Raw genomic sequence first — 8,309 nt, 5'->3', positions numbered from 1 at the left:
AGTTCGTGTGACTCGACTGGAGGACACATCAGTTCGTGTGACTCGACTGGAGGACACATCAGTTTGTGTGACTCAAATGGAGGGCACAACTGTTCTTGCGATTCGATTGACGATGGTTTAGCATCCCCAAGACTACTGAGATATAAGAAAAATAAAAACAAATTTTCTCGGCTAAAAATGATACTAAAAAGAACCCGCAGTTTAGTGCATAGGACAATTTATTTATTTCAGAGATAAATTGCAACAATGTGTACAATATGAAAGATAATACATAATGTTGTAGAAAAATCACACGTGTAAATGTGAAAAATCAAAGGCGTAAATGTGAGAAATCACACGCGTAAATTTGAAAAATGGCACGTGTAAATGTAAAAAAGATAACACGTGTAAATTTGAAAAATTCACACGTATGAATTTGTAATTCACACGTGTAAATTTGAAAACCGTGTTAATGTGAAGAGATTCACACGTGTATGTGTGCTAATTTTCATGCGTTAATTTAAAATTGTTAATTTCAATGTAATAACGCATGAAAATAATCATGTCAATCGGAGAATTCGTGCATGGTAATACAAAAATGTTCCGTCATGAGTCATGGAATCTCCACACATGATGATTTAAATATGATAATCCTTAACATCTTTGGTTCATTTTTTATACCTTTTTACACAATGTTGTCTTCATATAGTTCATGTATGATCTTTTCACTTTTTTACATAAAAAATAACCCTAATTGAAACCTATTTTAAAGAATTAATCAGGGAATGTAAACTATCTTTGATTGTTCTGCATTAGACTGCGAAAGTTGGATAGGAATCTCTGTGGGTTTTTTGCCATGCCCGGGAAGTGATGCTAAAACCCCAGTTAATTTTCAGTCATAATTACAATCTGGAAATAAAATATCAATTTTCATTTAATCTTTTATGTAAGTATAAGCAGGGTTTGTTTGTGGAGGGTAAACTCGAAATCTACGGTGACTCTGTGACTCTGAAATCTTGATTGATATGAATATTTAAGCTAGGAAATGCTGAAAATCATTGTGTTAAACGGGTTCCATCTCTAACAGAATCGTATCAACTCGAAGGTTCCACTGGAATCAAAATTTTACCTCTTTTTTAACATTTTTATACGAACCTGTTAAAAATAGGCAAATTGGCTGCGACTATCGAAAATTGCTTCCAACGTGCCTTAAAAAATAGCTTGAAAATGGTATAAATCTAGCTTGAAATGGTTTGAATTTCACCTGAGCTTGAGACAATGAACCCTGGTTATGTGTTTCTCCGTATCGCGTTTATTCCTTGTTGGAAGCAGTACTTCTAGCAGTTTAACAGTTTTCATGAACGTCAGTTTCCCATTAAATTTAGGTGTTTATGAATGTCCTCAGGGGAAGGAAGTTCAACGGGTCCTTTACAACAAACGCTTTGCAGCAATACATTTCTTGCCATGTGGGTGATTTTTTCAGACCACTCTGAATGGATGATTTTGGTCAGCATTTCCCAGTGATGAATGGGTGTGGAATCTTCTTCAACCTCCATTGTCCACACCATATACATTTTTAAGTCAATCACTCTGATTAGGTCATATTTTATTTACATTATGCTCTTTATACTATGGCACCTCCTGAAATGTTTGCTAATTGCTATCACTTTAAGCTAGATCTTATGGACAGGGCATGGTCATAGTCCTTAATATAAAAATCGTCAACCATTAGAAAGCTACAGGTCTTGCACATTCTAGTCAAAATAACCTTTTATCACATAAAAAAGTTACAGGATGGCCATCTTGTAAATATTGACGCAATTCTTCTAATGCTGGTGGGTACAGGAACACATATATTTTTCAAGATAATTGATCAATTTGCTTCAAAATTTCCGTTGAAAAAATGTGAAAAAAGTGCTGATTGCGGCGAAAAATAATGACTCATGTTGATTCCAACGGAATCAAATTTAGGACAGACAAACAGATGATAAATGAATGCAATAGCCCACAGAGACTTACCTCCCAACTAAGATAAAACCAGGAAACCTTTTAGCATTTACCTATTAACAGTTGCCATTTAACAAAGGGTTTATCATCAGGTATTATCTGAATGTCCGAAACTCATTTTGTTTTGAAAAACAATCTAATTTCAATTAAAGTAAGCACCTTTTCAATATCTAGAAATATTCCCATGATGGAAGTAAATGACTACACTCTGCAGAAAACGATAAACATCACATAATAATTTCCATAACTTGCAGCAATTTTCCACAACTTGCAGCCACTTTAATCATCTTCTTAACTCGCAGCCACCTGTAACAATCATCTTCATCGCTATGAAGTTCAACCATTTGCTCTTCGGCTCTATCATAAATGATTCCATGAACCTCCATATATATTTTAATCAGTGTCTCAGGAAGAAGCACACCAAAAAATAATCCATATACGGGAAGACAAAAATATGTATTTAAACCAAAGTCACATCTGCGTGTACTTTCCTATGATCGGACATAAGTACCTTCATGTGTGTCTGACAATATATATCAGTTAGAAATTTCAAAATTAGGTCACACTGATTGTCGCTGTACAGTTGCGATGGTACCTGGTACATCGGCTGTAAGAACTGTGAGAACATTCCCTTGATCTCCTCCATTGTCTTGAGAAAAGTCATGTCATTTGTGGAAGCTTGGTTCACCTGATCCCGGTCGGTCAACTGCTCCGCAGTCCTTGCATGCTCGACTACCTTCCCGTACATGTCAGGCCTCATCATCATTACGTCTAACCTGATCGCCCTGTCCAAGCCGTTGAGGAAAACAACCAATTTGTCCCTGACTGATTTTTGAGCCAGTCGGTCTACCTGCTCCATCATTGACTGACTCCCCTTTCTTCTGCCGAAACCCGGAGAAGACTCTTCTCGGAGTTGCAGACTGTCTGACTCGAAGAGTTCTTTGAAGGAATGTATGATGCTAGTAAATTTAGTTGATTAATCTATTACTAAATCGTCATAGAACCGTCTAGCTGAACCCTCCAAATACTGAAACATAAAATTTGGCATTGGTCGTCCGTCCAACCTCTCGAGTTTGCTACATTTTCTAACAGATGAAGTGAGGCCGTCACTCATCAATGTAGCGAATTGCTCCTTGTGGAGTGGTGGTTTTTGTAGACTAAGGAGTGTGGTATCTTCTTTGACTTTCTTTTCTTTATGATAACGCCGCGACATGTAATTACCAAAAACATTAGCTTTGGTCGTTAGAGTCTGACACAGTTCAGCAGCAAATTCAGCAACATTTCTAACAACCACAATGCCATCTAGATGTCCAATATGCTTTGCTGACGTCGCTGCGGTATAGAAAGTTGACACCCATGATTCGGAGACCAATTTTCCCAAGGGACCAAAGACTTGGAATTGTAGACGAGCTTCGCTGTTCACAAAATTAGTTAAAAGGTGGCACCTACCTATTCAACAAAAAAATCTTAATCCCTTGTCCATGTCGTTTTTATTGGGTATATAGGTTCTAAGTAAGTAGATTTAGCGGTTTTTGTGGGTTTTGCAACTAAATTATGCAACTAAGCAATCAAAGATGGCCGCCATATTTTGAAATAACCATAATTTTCGTCACATCGTCCTGAGGCAAAAACCGTAAAGTTTCCAAAGTCTCTGTTTATAACGCATGCTCATCAGGATGTGTTGGGGAGATCCTCTAAGTCCAGAAATTGGTCGCGTGCGCATGCATCGCTACATGTGTATTTTTTCCTAAACTGGGTCATGTCAGAACTCTGAAACATAGAACTATAACGGAATGAACCTGCGTGAAATTTTGTGCAGCGGGAAGACACAGTTTGTTTGGTCAGAGGATCATTTGTATTTTTAGGTATGACAGGTGGTCAAGTGGTCTTGCCATAAGCTGAGAATCTAAGGTATATATCGGTATATTAAAAAGGATGAATGTATTTTTCTGCTACACATTCTGGATTTGAACCTAGGCTTAAGCATTTAAAAGTAAATCCTGGGGCTATCAAAGTTCATTATTTCATGTTCGGGATGTTGTAACTTTTTTACTCGGCAAACAATAACCCAGCGACACTTTAATCATCAAAGTTCATGTCGTAACGCTTGAAATACAATCAGTAATTTTCGAGTTTCGAACCTGATAGCGCCCCTTATAAGATGAACAGCGTAAATAAGATCAATACTTTTACGGGATTCGAACCTAATGGAAACTACAGCGACTATTAGTCATTAGAGTTGACATGCAGTTCACATGTAGTGCCGCATGCGCAATGTGCCGATTTCTCGACTTAGAGCAATTCCAGCACTGACTAATGCGCATGCGTTAGGTAGAAATGGAGACTTGGGAAACTTTACGGTTTTTGCCGTCCTCAGTCGATCAAACTGATTCTTATTTGACTAATTTCAAGTAGACATGTATATAAACTGCATGAAACTCTTCATTTTTTATGTAGGATCACTTAATTTCATAAGACTTTAGAATTTTGTAAATAATCAACAAAATATTAAAATTTTTTTCAAACCTTTATAAGTTCCAACCAAAAGTTTCCAATGTATTTTATGCCTTTAAAAGGGTTTCGTGCAGTAGAATAGTTTGTACTTGAGCTACATTCCAAATTTTATGAGGATACCTTGAAAACTACACAAGTTACAGTGCAGCAAAAAATTTTAATATATCAAAAATTACAAAATTAGAATATAGCTGCGAAGCAGCGATAACGGGTTTTCTGAGCAGGCGTGCTATTCATAGTTTGAAAAGTGGATAATAGAAATATATCAATACGGGATACGCATTTAACGTGTCAAGTCACACCAATGCGGTTTAACATAACATAATTTATAGTTATAGTCAAATTGGGGGTTACTCGGGTCGTTTAGTTGTCTGCGGAGTCGAGTAGATTGGTTACCCGTCTGTAACATTGGTTACGGTAATGACTCGTCAGCTTGATGAGTTGAATGTATTATGATTGTGCGCCACCTGCATCTTCCGAAATAATGTTCATATAATTATTTGAAGGGAGGATTGAAATCAATTATCAACGTACATCTGAATATGTAATAGTCCTTAGTAAGTTTCTGTTGCAGAGGGCATAGAAAAGATTTTGAAATTATTTAATTAAAATATAAATTTTATTTACGAAAAATAAACTATTATGGTCAGTACAAATTGAAAATTCATAGTGTATTTTTAAGAACAAGCTTACATAGCTTTCAGAATACATCACGTACATTTGAATTTTATAAGTGATGGGTAAAAATCAACGTGTGACAGAAAAAAATGTAGTTAATTATTTAACAATATCGAAATATGTGCTCTCTTTTTAAACTCATGGAGTGATACGCAAATTATCACATGGCCTGTATTAAAAGATAGAACATACAAGTTGGATATTTATAAGTCGAAACATGTGAACAGAAACTAAAACTTTGATTTCAGTGACCAGTATCGAATTACACAACGACAATTGGCTTTAAACTCAACAAACATTATTAAAGAATGTTTCAAACAAAATGCTTTATATAACCACATGAATAAACTTGTTTTACAAAACAAGAAAGTACATTTTGAACTTTTGAATGGTCGAATCCCATTTATTCACAGTAACCTGTGATGTGGCGATCCTCGGAGCCATCATTCTTGATGACGTCACTAACAAGTGGTCACGGCCGTCGCGTGCACTCATTTCTTTGAAAATCTAGTTTCCTCGCGGAGCGGGACCTGGTGACGCTGCGGCCCGCCCCCTTCGCGCTGAGAAGTATCTTATTCCCAGTCAGCAAAGACAGGTTCTAAAGATCATAGAGTGCATCGCTGGAGGGTTTCCAATCCAATTTGAGTTGGTGCGGTGGCGCACTCAATGCAGAAGTTTTTGTGAATTTTTCAGTCAGCGACGGACGTTTATCGTTGTAAGTGATGTAATATGTAAAAAAATGCAGGGAAACCTATCTCAATTTGTTTTTAGCGATGCAGCGGAACTAATAAGGAACATTTTGATATATAAAATGACTATAGTACACTATCCCTGATGGAATAATAAGCTCCACTCGACAAACTCGTTCCCGTGCATTTTTATCTCTCTGTTTCACACACACAGCCCCTCTACCATCAATGCCTAACCCCTGTTCGACCAACTGTGGGCGTTTTCCTTTGAAACATAAGCCTTATTGTAAAAGATAAGCATTAATCTATGTTAATGCTGCATCTTTATCATGAAACCTAAGAAAGATTATTCTATTATTTAGGCCTATTCAAATTTTCTGTCCACTACCACGTGGAAATAAGACCCAGTCAAAATTGTGCATCACGCTTTGACGAAGAAATTGGTTCTAGGCTATAAATTTTACGACTCAAACGAATCTTTTCCTCAACAAAGCCGCTTTTAGTTTGATGCAAAATGAAATTTGCTTTTAAAATGTGTAACTAGGCCTAATCAAAAGGATATTTCAAAAGCAAACTTTGCCAGGCCAAGAGCCATATTGAATTCAATTTCTTCCGAACCATTATGCCTCTTTCATCATAACATTATTTATCCTATTTCAAGATCTTAGGCCTACAAGTAGAGAGAGGGCCTACGTTGGGTTCAAATCGGAATTTTAAGATTTATTTCATTTAATTCCAGGTTTTCACTGTAGATTATCAAAGACATGTGGCGTTTTGGGAGTTCATAGTTGTTTGATAATCCATCATTTGTAAGTGTAAGGCTATTTGAGGGATTCGAAACCGACATTTTGTAATTTTTTTAGCTTTATTACGTTTAATTCCAGATGTTTATCATGACACGTTTCATTTTGGGGGTTTGTCAGCGAGTTGGTATGCTGTCGGCAGAAGTAGTTTGATAATTCGTTTCATGTAAGTAAACAGCAATTTGAAGGATTCGAAAGCGAAATCTGTATTGTGAATTTTTTAGTTGTATTTTGTTTGATTCTAGGTGAATAGGACATGATTCATTTTGGGAGTTTGTCCGCGAGTTTGTATACTGTCAAATGAAGTTTCTTCGTCAATTTGTCGTATGTAAGTATCAATCTTTAGGTTATATAGGCCCTCATATATAATTCCTCAGATTTATTTTAATTTATTCCAGGTTGTTATCAGAAAAATATGTACTTTATTTCATAGGTTGGTCTTTGATTGAAAACTAAAAATGGATGATAGTTCTAAATTTGATGTTGATTCACATGACCAATCTAGTAAGTATGGCTCACTCGTCTTTTAGAATAAGAGACCTATTGCATTAATCCTTCAATTCAAGTTGCTATACAACCTTTTATACAGATATTTACCTTATCAATATAAACATGTATTTGCCATTTGCCATACAATTCAGAAAAAAAATTTCCCGTCCAAATTTTGAAACATCATTTGACTCAATTTTTCCTCCTAGAAAATTGCTTTAGCTCATTCCAATGTTCGCAGTAAAAGTGAATATAGCATGTATGATTCCCATCCATCAATTTTGTCTTGTTTCGTATTTTTAGCGAAAATCTCGAAAAAGTCTGACGTCGAGGCAGGTGGTGGCCAGACAAAGACATATTCTTGGGAAATATTTAAAGACGCATGGCAAACACACTTATTGTTCAATTTTTTCCTATCTTCATTTTGAAATTGAAGTATTGTAATAAACTATTGATTTATTTTTGTTGATCAACGCAACTAGTTTTGTTGTTTTCTTTCTTAATTTACATTTGAATTGGATGGTCATCTTGCGTAGGAGTCAGTTTGTCATCGAAGCAATACAGTCTAACTTGTTGACGTCTCAGATGCAGTGAGTATTGAGTTGCGCTGCTGCGATTGTTACCTGAATAATGCATTCCCCGATAGAGCTTTTTCTCACCGGAATTCATAGACAGAAGGATTCTTCGAGCACCTAGCAAGTCCCCTGTGCCTACCAAAGTGTTCTTCAAGAGGATCCTGGCAAAATGTGTTGTTAAAAACAAAGGACACTCCATTGTTAAGTAAATATTTGGTTGCGCCAATGAAACCCTTCACTGACAAAACATATTGTACATTTTTCAAAAGACCGGATAAAAATGTAAATTTGTCCAAAAAGAGTTGTTATTACCAGTTGTTTAGATGCCTTCATACGTCTATCTAGATAAAAACATTTTTTCCTTCTCAGCTTTTGTATATTCTGGTCTCTGTCCTCATCAATATGACTGTCCGTATGTTTAGATCTGAGAGTAGTGTTGCCGCATAACAAAAATCCGCACAATCCAAATAATCATTTGAGATTTCAGTCCAACATTGTAAACGCATAATGAATGAAAGAATCAAATATATATATAAATATATATATATATATATATTTACATAGGTAGAGTAGCG

At 36.0% G+C, this 8,309-nt stretch overlaps 1 long non-coding RNA gene across 1 annotated transcript; it reads left to right on the top strand.

The window, feature by feature from the left end:
• Window positions 1-5,852: 5,852 nt before the first annotated feature.
• LOC141910185 (uncharacterized) lies at window positions 5,853-7,577 on the top strand. Its single transcript, XR_012619857.1, has 6 exons — window positions 5,853-5,893; window positions 6,607-6,676; window positions 6,752-6,836; window positions 6,916-6,998; window positions 7,104-7,174; window positions 7,463-7,577. It is a non-coding gene; the product is annotated as an uncharacterized LOC141910185 (long non-coding RNA).
• Window positions 7,578-8,309: the final 732 nt, after the last annotated feature.

Source organism: Tubulanus polymorphus, chromosome 8 (genome assembly GCF_964204645.1).
Source record: "Tubulanus polymorphus chromosome 8, tnTubPoly1.2, whole genome shotgun sequence".
NCBI classification, from domain to species: Eukaryota; Metazoa; Nemertea; class Palaeonemertea; order Tubulaniformes; family Tubulanidae; genus Tubulanus; species Tubulanus polymorphus.
This window is presented reverse-complemented; position numbering and strand designations above follow the sequence as displayed.